This window comes from Miniopterus natalensis, chromosome 5 (genome assembly GCF_054644295.1).
Source record: "Miniopterus natalensis isolate mMinNat1 chromosome 5, mMinNat1.hap1, whole genome shotgun sequence".
Classification (NCBI taxonomy): domain Eukaryota; kingdom Metazoa; phylum Chordata; class Mammalia; order Chiroptera; family Miniopteridae; genus Miniopterus; species Miniopterus natalensis.
Window position 1 is genome coordinate 11,565,825 of NC_142085.1, and position 12,813 is coordinate 11,578,637.

Here is a 12,813-nt window from a genome sequence, read left to right on the forward strand (position 1 = left end):
TACAAGTCCTGATACTGGCAGTCAGGACTAGATGGTTCTCTCAGCAGTTAGAAAGTTACAGTTACTCCAACTCCTGTGTCTTCTGAAGACATGGCCACTGCTGCTCTTGTCCCTCAATCATTTTTCCTGTTGGAAATGAGAAAGAAATGAGAGAGTACCAGCTTCTCATGGAAGCTAAGTTGGAAACCCTGTTTCTGTCATGCCCAGAGATCTGTTGCACACTCACATGCATGGTATGCAAGATCAGAAGCATATATTTAGCTACAGAAATGGGGACATTCAGTGGCAGTCTGGGGAGTCTAAGTGTCACCGGACAAGTTTTTATTTTTTAGCTTGGCATTTAGTTTATTCCTAAATGCTTGTGTGAAAGTATAAAGAAGAGAGGTAGGGTCAGGGTGAGGGCAGAAGCTGTCAGCAGGGCTTTTACACTTCAGTTGTGTTCATGCATGTGTCATGGCCCAGGTGAGCCCAGAATCTTACAGGCTACTCCTGGATCAACCCTGCCAGGTAATTTTAAGTTCTTGGTGAGGTAAGGAGGGAATACCGTGGTTAGCTAAGGAAACCCTGGGGTCTGATGGCTAACCACCTCTGCCCATATTAAAGAGTTTAATCTTTTGTTGTGTACATTTTGCTTTGGTCTTCACGTGAACCATTGAGGGGTTTCAGCAGTTCATTCTATTCCCAGTGTTATAAAGCCTACCTGAGCATTTTGCCTGTTGCTTGTATAACACAGGCCTTTGGTTGTTCCTAAATTGGAATCATGGGATTTTCCTGTACATTATATTCTTTTTTCCTTCTTAAAAGTAACTGAATCCTGAGTATTACACAGGATTTGCCTTAGTGGATCAAACTAAGATCACAAGGCAGACAGTAAGAGTTCCTAGTTTAGTGCTGAGAGATCCAGAGGCGTTATAACCAAGTCTCCTGTTTTGGATGGAAACTGCCTATTTTCCTAAGGCAGTTAGATGAAAGGTCTTCGGCACTGCTGGAAAAAAAATCTAGAAATACATGTTGGATAACTTCACATGTTTCTAAGTGGAGCCAACTTGATTATCTGGTAAGAGTGTATTATTCTACTGTGCTCTTTACCTCTTGGGTAGGAGGCTGGATTTCTAAGTGCCTATTGGGCTTGCAACAGACGTGCATTCTTTTAAGTTATCTAGATGTAGTCCCTTGGCTTATGCCCAATTCTGGGGGTCTACTTATAGAGAGATCTGCTTTTTCTGATGGAGAAGAAACTTTTTGAGTTTTCTGCAATCCCTCCAGATGTAGCCTTCCCAGAGAGAGCCAGGAATTCCATTTGGTGCACTGAGAGCATTACATTTCTGTGCCCAGAAAAATGACTGAGTCAACTGCCACATTTCAAAAGATGAAGGACAGCAGTGGGAACATACACCTCTGGGACTGTCTTTGACAAATAGCTCTTGTGTTCCTCCTGCCTGTTTGCTTGGATCTCTCTAGGAAAGGGTGAGTTGTATAGTTATTTCCTTGAGGATGCATGGAGTGTTAGAGAGACATTTAAGTGCCCTGAAAGGTTTTAGTGGGGCGGTGGGGAACAGTAATTTACTACTGGAAGTGAAGACTCAGGAAGGTAGTTTGAACTCAAACAGCACACTTCTCCACTGCAGAAAAATCTTTTTTTATATATATATTCACAATCTTCTTTTCCATTCCCCTTCCACTCTGTACAGGTTATTAACTGCTGACAAGAAATACACATCTCATAAATAATGCTTAAGAGCCATTGCTATATAAATTGAATGTGTTATGAATTGTGATGGGCCTTTTTGTAACATTCTATGCCTAGAGCAGGAAGAACAGAGGATGTCATTTTCATTAATTTCTAATGAGGTGCCAATTAAAGACAGGGAAGACGCTCCAAAGGGAAGAGTGGCCAGGTTCCCCTGAATCCTCTGCCCTGGGGCTGTCATCCAAACACTGCCAGCAAGCCTTCTCTAAAAATTCCATTAAATTACATTCTCAAGGAGCGCGCGCACGCGCGCACACACACACACACACACACACATACATTCAGTTTCCCTTTGATCTTCAAAAGAGCAATTTGTAAGATGAGTTCTGAGCCTTCTCACATAGGGAACGGCTAGAGGTGATAAGAATTGTTAATTGCCAAGGCACTCCGTGGGCTTTTGATAAATAGGTGAATTTTGAAGATGAATTCTCCCCTGCCTCACTGTGATAGGTAACCTTTAAGTCAACAGTACCAAAGTAACACCCTTTTTCCTGTGAAGTCTTTCAGGATGCCAGTTAGAAAAGCCATGTGGTGAGACTGGAATGATACCCTCCATCCTAGAGTATTTCCAACAGTGTAACTTCTCAAGATAGAAAAGTTGCATAAAAATGGATTTATTTGTTTCATTTTCTACTCAGTGGGTAAATTGATCTGCTCATTCTCTTTATAGGAATCTTGTCTCTCCAAATGCCACCTAGAGGGTGTTCTGAAATCTGGCCATCCTCATCAAATCTAGGCCACATCACCACCACATGAATACTGTGTTTCTAAGCAGATCTTGCTTGATACACACAGCATGGCTTTTCAATCACTTTACATTGCTTCCCAGAACCACAGAATTAATTTTTAAATACCAGTCTGATCACTTACATAAGTTATTGCATATTTTCAATGGACAGTGACTTAACAAACTGTAAGCTGATATGCTTCCTTTTGGGACAACAGTGCTTTTACTAACCTAAGTAATTGGACTTCCTTTATTGCTTTTAAAATAAATTTTTTGTTCACTTTAGAAACTCAGTGATGCTTTAGCTGGAACCTTTAGAGTAATCATCTCCAAGTGCCTCGGTGTTCATTTCTGCTTTATCATTCACTGTCAAACTAAATTCAGCAAGCATTAATTGAGATATGACAATACACAAAGCATTTTGCTAGGTTTTGTGGGAATATAGGAGCTAGATACACAGAATGTAGGAGCTCATAGTCTAGGTCTGTGGCTTCAAACTTGAGTGGGCATCAGAGTCACATGGAGGGTGTGGTAAAACACAGTTGCTGTGCCCCACCCTCAGAAGTTCTGATTCAGTAGGCCTGTGCATGTTTAACAAGTCTCCAGGTAAGGGCCATGTTTTAACTGCTGTGCTAGGGAGTTCGAAATCCTGGGAATCTTTTTAAAAATAGCATGTCTGGGCTTTATTCTAAACAATTAAATCAGAAAAGGTCTCCAAGTATTGTTTTTAACTTTTTTTTGGGGGGGGGGGTTCAGTTTCTCCCTTTAGTTCTGTCAGTAGTTGCTTTATATATTTTGGTGCTCCCCAATTGTATGCATATATATTGAGAAGTATTACGTCTTCTCAATGTAGTGCTGTACCCTTTATTGTTATAAAATATCCGTCTTTGTCTCTTATTATCTTTGTTATCTTGAAATAGATTTTGTCAGTTATAAGTATGGCTATGCTGCTTTTCTGTGAATGCCCTTTGCTTGGAGAATCATTTTCTACCCTTTCACTTTGAGCCTATCTTTATCTTTGCAGCTTAGATGTGTCTCTTGAAGGCAGCATATGGTTGGGTTTTGAGTTTTGGGTTGGTTGGTTTTTTGGTTTGTTTGTTTTAATCCCCACCTGAAGATATGTTTTGATTGATTTTCAGAGAGAGAGGAAGGGGAAGAGAGGGAGAGAGAGAGGGAGAGAGAAATATCGATGTGAGAGAGAAACATTGGTTACCTCCAGCACACTCACTGACCAAAGATTGAACCTGTAACCTAGGCGCATGCCCTGACCAGGAATTGAACCCTCAGACTTTTGGTGCATGGGATGACACTCCAACCAACTGAGTAACTTGGCCAGGGCTGGTTGGATTTTGTTTTTTGATCCAATCTGCTACTTAGTGCCTTTTTACTGATGAATTCAGTCCATTTACATTTTAGGGTAAATATTGATGTATGAGAAATTCCTATAGCCATTTTCATCTTCTCTTTGCTGGTAGCTCTGTGCCTCTGTTGGTTCTTTTCCTTTGTGTTTCCGTTGTTTTTGTTTGGTAATATTCCATACTTTTCCCTCTGTTTCCTCTTTTTTAAAATTATATGTCTTGGTTTTGGGTTTTTTGGTGTATAGTTACCATTAACTTTTTATTTGGAAATTAAAAGGTTTTTCCTGGACCATTTGAGAGTAAGTTTTGCCCTTTATTCCTATAAACATCAATGAATGTTTCCTAAGAATAGGGATATTATTTTATATAACCACAGCACAGTTAATCAGCTTCAGTAAATTGATACTAATACAATGCTTTTATCAAACCTGTCATACATATTCTAGCTTTGTCAGTTGGTCCAATAATATCTCTTACAAAAAGCACCTTTCCCTCCAGTACAGATTCCATTCCATGATCATGTATTGCATTTAGTTGTCATCTCTCTTTAGACTCTTTTAATCTGGAACATTTTCACAGCCTTTCTTTGTTTTTAAGGATATTGACATTTCTACCCCTACCCACATACCTACCCACACTTTTTTTTTTTTTAATAGAACAGTTCTCATTTTGGATTTGTCTGGTGGTTATTCGTGGTTAGGTTCAGAGTACATTTTCCTAGCCAGAATACTACATAAGTAATGTTGTGTTCTTCTTTTACATTGGGAGGCACAGATGTCCATTAGCCTCTTGTTGTTGATATTGTGATTCACTTACCCATTCAAGGTGTTGTTCGATTTCTTCATTGTGTAGTTACTATTTTTAATCTTACAGCTAGTAAGCAATCTGTGGGGAAGTGCTTTACTTTTTAAAAATGCATTGATTTTATAAAAAAGATTTTTATTAAATTTATTGGGGTGATATTGCTTGATAAAATTATAGGTTTCAAATGTATAATTCTATGATACATCATCTGTATACTGCATAGTGTGTTTACCACCCAAAAGTCAGATCTTTGGTCCCGATATATTTGGTCTCCTTTACCGTCACTTCATCCCCCTTCCCACTGGCACGCATCATACTGTTGTCTGTGACTATGAGCTTTGTTTGCCTGTCTTATTTGTTCATTTGTTGCTTTCAGTTTTATATCCTGCATATGACTGAAATCATGGTTCTTGACTTTCTCTGTCTGACTCCTTTCACTTCGCGTGATATTCTCAAGATCCATCCATGTTGTCACAAATGGCAGTATTTCATCTTTTCTTATGTCTGAGTAATATTCCATTGTATATATGTGCCACATATTCTTTATCCAATCATCTGCCAAAGGACACTTCAGTTGTTTCCATGTCTTGGCCACTGTGAATAATGCTGCAGTGAACATAGGGGTGCATATATCTTTGTGAATGAATGTTTTCAAATTTTGGGGGTAGATACCCAGAAGAAGGGTTTCTGGGTCATTTGGTTGCTCCATATTTTTTTAGGAACTTCCAGACTGTTTTCCATAGTGGCTGTACCATTTTACATTCCCACCATCAGGGAGTGAGGGTTCCTTTTTCTCCACAACCTCTCCAACACATTGTCGTCTTGTTGATAATAGCCATTCTAACAGGTGTGAGGGTGGTATCTCATTGTAGTTGTGATTGGCATTTCCCTAATAGCTGGTGAAGTTGAGCATCTTTTCATATACCTATTGGCCATTTATAAGTCTTCTTGGGAGAAGTGTCTGTTCAAGTCCTCTGCCTATTTTTTAATTGGATTGTTTGGTGTTTTGGGGGTAGGGGGAGTTGGTGTTGAATTGTATGAGCTCTTTATATTTTTTGGATATTAACCCCTTGTTGGAGCTATTGTTTGCAAACATCTTCTCTTATTTGGTTGGTTGACTTTTTGTTTTGTTGACGGGGAAAATACTTTATGACCATGTAAATGTCCTACTCTTCATCAAAAAAAGTCTCCAAGGTTTAGCATTCATTGATATTGTTGCCTGAACCAATCTTTACTGTGATGGTTGCACAATGATGATTTTCTAACTCTAGCTCTTCTACATTTACCATTTGGCACTCAGTGTTCTTCTGCAGGTGAGAACCCTCCTCCCCCCACCCCATTTATTTATCTTTTATTGTATGGACTCATGGGCTTTTATGTTTTTTAGTGGTTTCTAATTCATTATTATACTTCATTATTTTGGTGCTCAAATTATCCCAAATTTGGCCAGTGGAAGTTTTTTGTTTTGGGGGTTTTATTTAACCCTCACCTGAGGATACGTTTATTGATTGAGAGGGGAAAAGGGAGGGAGGGGGAGAGAGAGAGACAGATCAACGTGAGAAGCATTGATTGGTTGCTTCCTGAATGCGCTCCAAGCAGGGATTGAACCCACAACCTTTTGTTGTACAGGATGACGCTCCAACCCTACCAACTGAGCCACCAGGCCAAGGACAGTGGAAGTTCTTTCAAGTCGACTCCTTTGTCTTTGTGACATGGCTGTTCCTCCTCCTCCTCTTCCCCTTTCCTCCTCCCAGCATTTCCTTACTCTCTGGCATAATAAGATGTTATTTTGAATACCTCTTGTACTTACCTTTGCTGAGTTCTAGAATCAGCCACTTTTCCAAAGATTCCCAAAGTGATTTTAATATGCATTCAGAGCAGGGAGTTGCTGGCCTGAGAGGAAGGCAGACACATTCATAAAATAACTGGCATACAGGGCAGCCTAGCATAAGAGTTTTAACCAAGGTATGAGCCATATGTTACAGGAATATGGGGAGGCAGTGATAAATTCCAGTTGGAAAACTCTGGACAGGCTTCCACAATTGGGGCTTTAAAGGAAGAGTGGGATTTAGGTGTGGGGAGAGAGGGGATGCTTGAACAGAGCTGGTATTCTGGAGGTGACCTCTGTACAGCTGGATAGAGCCTTGGGGTTGAGTGGAGAGACTAATATAAAGGGAAGGAAAGGATTCCAGATTCCAAGCCATAGGGTTTGGACATTGGTTTGCAGTGAGAAGGTATCAGTGTTTTGAATATGGTCAACACGATCTAATTTGACATTTTTAAAATTAAGCACACAGGAAAGCTGAGGTGGGTATTGGATCTTTTTAAGGAATGATCTGTGAATTGATTTCACTAAGTGAAAAAGAATGTGTATGTGTCAGCCATTCCTGCCACTAAAGGGGACTGGACTGCACGGTGAACGAATAGTGATATTCTAAGGCTCAGTGTGGGCAAGGTGATTATGAAGCATGTCAGTGACATGAGATTTCTAGTCTGGCCCATTTTACCAGATCAAAAATCACCACAAATAAGCCCATGTATCTGTGCCTTTCTTTTAACTCTTGTCCAAGTGTGATGTGAACCTTTTGGGAACATTTGGCGTTCTGTCCTATGACTAAAAGACAGTGAGGCACTATGTTCTTATGAAAGGCTTCATTCCATGTAAAGTTCTAGCCTGGATCCATCAGAATACCCTGCTTTCCAAAGGTGTGAGACCCTTTGTCATGACCAGATTTATTTGTCTGGTTAGTTATCATTACTGCCATTGAGTGAAGAGTCCATGCTCTGCCATATGTTACATAGAGAGTGTGGTTGCCAAGACCACAGCCCTTTAGGAGCTTGTTTTTTATGCTGAGTCTGGCAGTGAAAGGCTAAAGCTTCTCCAGTACCAAGACAGCAGCTGGGTGTATGTTACCTCTGGCTCAAGAGGAGGTGTCCTGCCCACCCTCCCAAAAGCAAAAAAATAAGAATGTCATTGGTGGGGGTTATTATATGTGTGAAAGCTAAGGGTAATTAGAAACCTTGAGGCTAGTTCTGAAGAAATTTTCTCCCTTTCCATCTCCTTTTCTTTCAGTCTCACTGTATTTTTACCTAAACAAGAATATGCTGTATCTTGTTTAGGTATTCCCCATGTAATCTTTAATGTATAAGAGCTCTAGTCTAAGACCAAACAGATTAGTCCCTCTGCTGCTCTTCCATGAATTATTGCAAGTTGAAGTGTTAGAGCAAAACAGTTCAAACCTTTTACTGAACACGAACTCCATGTATTTAGCCCATTAGTTCAGTGCTTTCCTAGAGATCCAACTACCATCTGTGCTTTGACAAGGCTGTGGAGAGATTTCAGAAGCACGAGCAGCTCCCTTTTCCAGCATAAGATCATCAAAGACCGAGCTTTTAAAAGACAGTACGTGCCCAGCCGGGCATGGCTCAGTGGTTGAGCAACAACCTAGGATCCAGGCGATCGGGGTTCGATTCCCGGTCAGGGCATATGCCCGGGTTTCGGGCTGCAGCCGATCAATGACTCATCATTGATGTTTCTATCTCTCTCTCTCCCTCTCCTTTCCTTTCTCTGAAGTCAATAAAGATATATTTTTAAAAAATAAAAAAATAAAAGACAATACGTGCGGAGCACACTTCCTGAAGCCTGTGTCACACCCCTACTCAGACCTTCCTGACTGACAGGTGAGCCAGAAGACCATTGTCCCATGAAGTAAAGTATTTTCCATCTGGATAGCAAATTTGCAAGTACTTCTATAGTCCAATCTTAGTAGCCATCACAGTACAATAACAACTTTCTCAAGGCCAGTTGGATAGGCTTCCCTACTTAGAATAGTTCTTTATGGGGAGAAAAAGGGATTATTACAAAAGGAAATTAATTACTGATAATTTTTGTTTTAGTTCCAAGAGTAAATAGTTTCAGTTAATTCTTTGCCCAGAAAGGTATATGTGGTTTTTCAAAACAGATTGTGTTTGAGATATAACTCATTTATCATAAAGTTCACCTATTTTATATATAGTTCAATGAGTTTCAGTAAATTTAAGTTGTGTAGCCATCACCAAGTGCAAATCACCAAGTTCAAATTTTAGAATACTTCTGTCACCCCAAATACTTCTCTTCTTCCCCTTTTTAGTCAGCCTCTGCACTCTCCTACCCCAGCCCCAGGCAACCACTGATCTGCTTTCTGTTAATATAATTTTGCCTTTTCTAGAATTTTAGTACCAGTGGATTCATACAATATGTATAGTTTTGTGTGTCTACATAGCATGTTGTTAGCATGTTGTTTTGAGATTCATCCATGTTGTTACATACCAGTAGTTCTTTCCTCTTTAATGTTGAGTAGTATCTCATTGTATGGATAATACCACATTTGTTTATTTATTTACCAGTTGACATACATTTGGGTGGTTGCCAGTTTTGGCATATGAATAGAGCTGCTGTAAATATTCATGCACAGTGTTTGTGTGGACATAATTTTAATTTCTCCTGGATAGAAACAGAGGTGGAATGGCCAGGTTGAATGGTCAGTGTACATTTAACATTTTAAGAAAATCCCATCAGCAGTGTGTCATAATATACATTTAATATTGTCATTCTTTTTCACTTCAGCTGTTTAGTGGGTATGTGGTACTGTCACTATGGTATATCAATTTGCATTTCCCTCATGACCATTGATGTTAAGCATCTTTTTATATGCTCTTTGGCCACTCATATGTCTTCTTTAGTGAAGAATCTGTTCATAGTTCAAATAGTTGACCCATTTATAAGATTTACAGAATTGCCATCTTAACAGTATTCTAACCCATGAATATATGTGTCTCCCTTTATTTAAGTCGTCTTTAGTTTCTCAGTGTTTTCTATTTTTTAGCATACATCCTTTGTTAAATTCTTAAGTATTTTACTTTTTGATGCTAATGTGAATCGAATTTTTAAATTTATTTTTATATTACTCTCTGCTGCCACTTTGAAATAAATCAATTTTTATATATGATCTTTTATTCTACAGTCTTGCCAAATTCACTTACTAGTTCTAGATTCCTTAGGATTTTCTCCTTTCCATTCTGTATGCTTGTTATTTTTATTCTTTCATTATTGTACTGGCTAGGACTCCAACATAATGTTTAATAGAGTGTTGAGGGAGAAAAAAGTGTTGAGCATGTACCTCCTTGCCTTTTCCTTGACCTTAGGTAGAAAGCGTTCAATTTTTTACCACTGAGTATGATTTAGCTGTAGATTTTTCACAGCTTTCCCCCACCTCTGCCCCTCACTCTGACAAATTTTAATAGTTGTAGCTGTTGAATACATTTCAGGAAAACATAGGAAATGTTCAAATGTATTTCCCCAAAATAGATGCTATAGCCCAGGGGTGGGGAACTTTTTTCTGCCAAGGGCCATTTGGATATTTATAATATCAATCAAGGGCCATACAAAATTATCAACTTAAAAATTAGCTGTAAAAAAAACCTCCTAGATTTATTGAATTTCGAGTCCTGCCTGTGGTTGTCTTGTCAGGGCCAGACCAAATGATTTCACGGGTTGTATATGGCCCTTGGGCCAGACATTCCCCACCCTTGCTATAGCCCATGGTGAGCTACCATGTGGCCTAAAAGGTCCACAAAGCTGTATTGTAAAGAGTTTTGCCATCCCATGGATTCATTTCTGTTTACAGTTGAAGTACACTGCCTTTGTTTGTACTCATATGTAATATATCTGTCTAACTATAGTGGGAAAGCTGGTGATATGTGAATACTTCTTTTTCTCAAACCAGTATCATAACACCCAGGATGCTCTTCTGGGTTATTCTTATTTGAGGTAATGAAAGCAAACCACACTGAGAGTTGCTTTAAAATGCTTTGTTTGAATTCAGTGCTTTTACTACAAGACAAAAGTCATCAAAATTTGTGGGTAAAGACCACCAAGATTTGACTGAGCCTTAGCAATCATTTAGTTGAACCCCACTTTTTAATAAATGAGGAAACTGAGACCAGAAAGGTTGCCACTAGCCTTAGATCATGCCTATGTACTAAATATTGGTATTTCATGCAGCCTAAAATTTGACTACTGCTGAAAAGTTTCTGACCAATATGACTCCCACTCTTCCCATCAGCATATGTTTCAGCCCCCACTTACTAGAGCTTCGCATCACATATTCTTGCCCATCCCTCCCTGGACATTTGCCCTGTCATCTCCACTGAACCTAGCTTATCTCTTCTGAAGTACCCAGAAGATTTCTTGGTCTTTTCTCCAAGTTAATACACCTGATTATTTTAAACTCCTCTTAGTTTGGCCTCTAAGACCTTGCTCAGGACTCTTGTTTGGACCCTTCACGGCAGATGTCATCAATTAGACCAGCTGTAAAAATAGTATTAGTCAAAGTAATAGGATTTTTAATTTTTCCCCCAAATCAATAAGTTGTTGATAAAGTTTTGCTAAAGAAGTGTCTTTTCCAGGGCCTTTAATGTGTGTAGCTAAAATAATTTGTGTTCACTACATTGTGTGCAAATATCTGTTACTAGACACCCTCACTTTTCCTACTAGATTCTTACTGTGATTCCCCCTGGAGCAGTGCCTCTTACAAAGTGTGGGCCTGCGCCCTAGCCGGTATGCTCAGTGGTTAGAGCATTGGCCTGCAGACTGAAGGGTCTCTGGTTTGATTACAGTCAAGGGCACGCATCTTGGTTGCAGGCTCCATCCTGGGCCCTGGTTGGGGTGTGTGTAGGAGGCAACCAATCGATGTGTCTTTCACATCAATACCCCCCCCCCCCAAAGCAATGGAAAAAATATCATTGGGTGAGGATTTAAAGAAAGGATAGAGGGGGATGGCACACTCCCTTTTTAGAAAGTAAAATTGCAGTTGCTCTGGTAATTCTCATATACCCCAAAGTTTGATATACTGCCTATACACCTAATAGCTCATTTTTCATAGGAAATGCAAAGGTAATTTAAGACCAAATAGAATTACTAGACATTTCAAGTATGAGGTGATCCACATCATAGAGGTTTTATATCAGATCTAGCTGACTCCATTCTCTTTCATTTAGAGATTTATGTCTTCTGAGTGTTTAATACATGCCTTCCTCCGCTGGTCTGCTAGATTCTAAAATCCTCAGGGGCCAGAACCAGGTGTCATTCTGCAGCTTCCCATATTCCCCATTAGAGTATGTGGCCTATAAGTGTGTACCCAGTTAGTGTTGACTAATAACATACAAGAAAAAATTAGAAGTCAGGAATGTGGTGTTCTCATGAGCCTGCTGGTTATCTCTAGGGGGATATCCTAGTATTCGAAGGCAGGCCAAAGCAGGTGAGCAGGAGAACATCTGGGTCAGTCTCCGTGCAAATTCTTGAAGCCAAGCTACATGTGCAACCTGAGGGCTTCCCAATTGAATATTTGGCTGAAGAAATAAGGCCTAGAGAGTAAACTTTAGCATTATTATTACATACTTTTATCTGCCTTGAATTTTTATTGGTAGTGGGGAGAAAAATCAGACAAGACATACGGAGGTGGGCAAAAGTGTGTTTACAGCTATGAATATGCGAAAGTTTATTCTTGTATTTATTAATAATTATATCATTTTCCATATGGACAACTGTAAACCTACTTTTGCCCCATCCTGTATATACTATTAGAGTAGCATTGCTTGCTTGGTCTAATTAAAATTATTTGATGTGCTTTGGTTTAATTAACTACTTGACTTTGGATGGGTGTTTTTGCATAAGTAAAACCTGTCATTTATCTGGTGCATGAATAAGATGGACTCTCTGGAGGTGACAAGCCTACTGTGTGAAAGAAACCACACTAATCGCCATTCATGCCTAACAACCTGTCATTCTCTGACATAAAATCTAAGCACTTGAGTAACTTAGAAGTTACCTGTCTGGTGCTAGTCCAGCCCCCGAACTGACAGCAGAAACCATGTCAGTAATGTCCTGGCTGCTAATCCAGCCACTGTGCACATCTCCAACCTGCAGGAAGTGTGGCATGTCTTGTTGCCAGGCAGCTTAGACTGGCCAAGTGCTTCTTCCATTGAACTAAAACGAGCCTCCTTGTATAACATGCCCTTATTATTCCTCCCCACTCTGCCCTCCAGAGTAACCTATCACAAATCATCTTCCTCTCCTGCAAGCCTGCTCTTCCAATACTTGGTCGCAGTTGCTTTGGCTTTCCAGCACCCTAGTT

General features: G+C 39.7%; 1 protein-coding gene across 1 annotated transcript in view; it reads left to right on the top strand.

The window, feature by feature from the left end:
• ZFAND3 (zinc finger AN1-type containing 3) overlaps positions 1–12,813 on the top strand; it is a 315,800-nt gene that overhangs the window by 282,412 nt on the left and 20,575 nt on the right. The gene's annotated exons all lie outside the window — the stretch shown is intronic.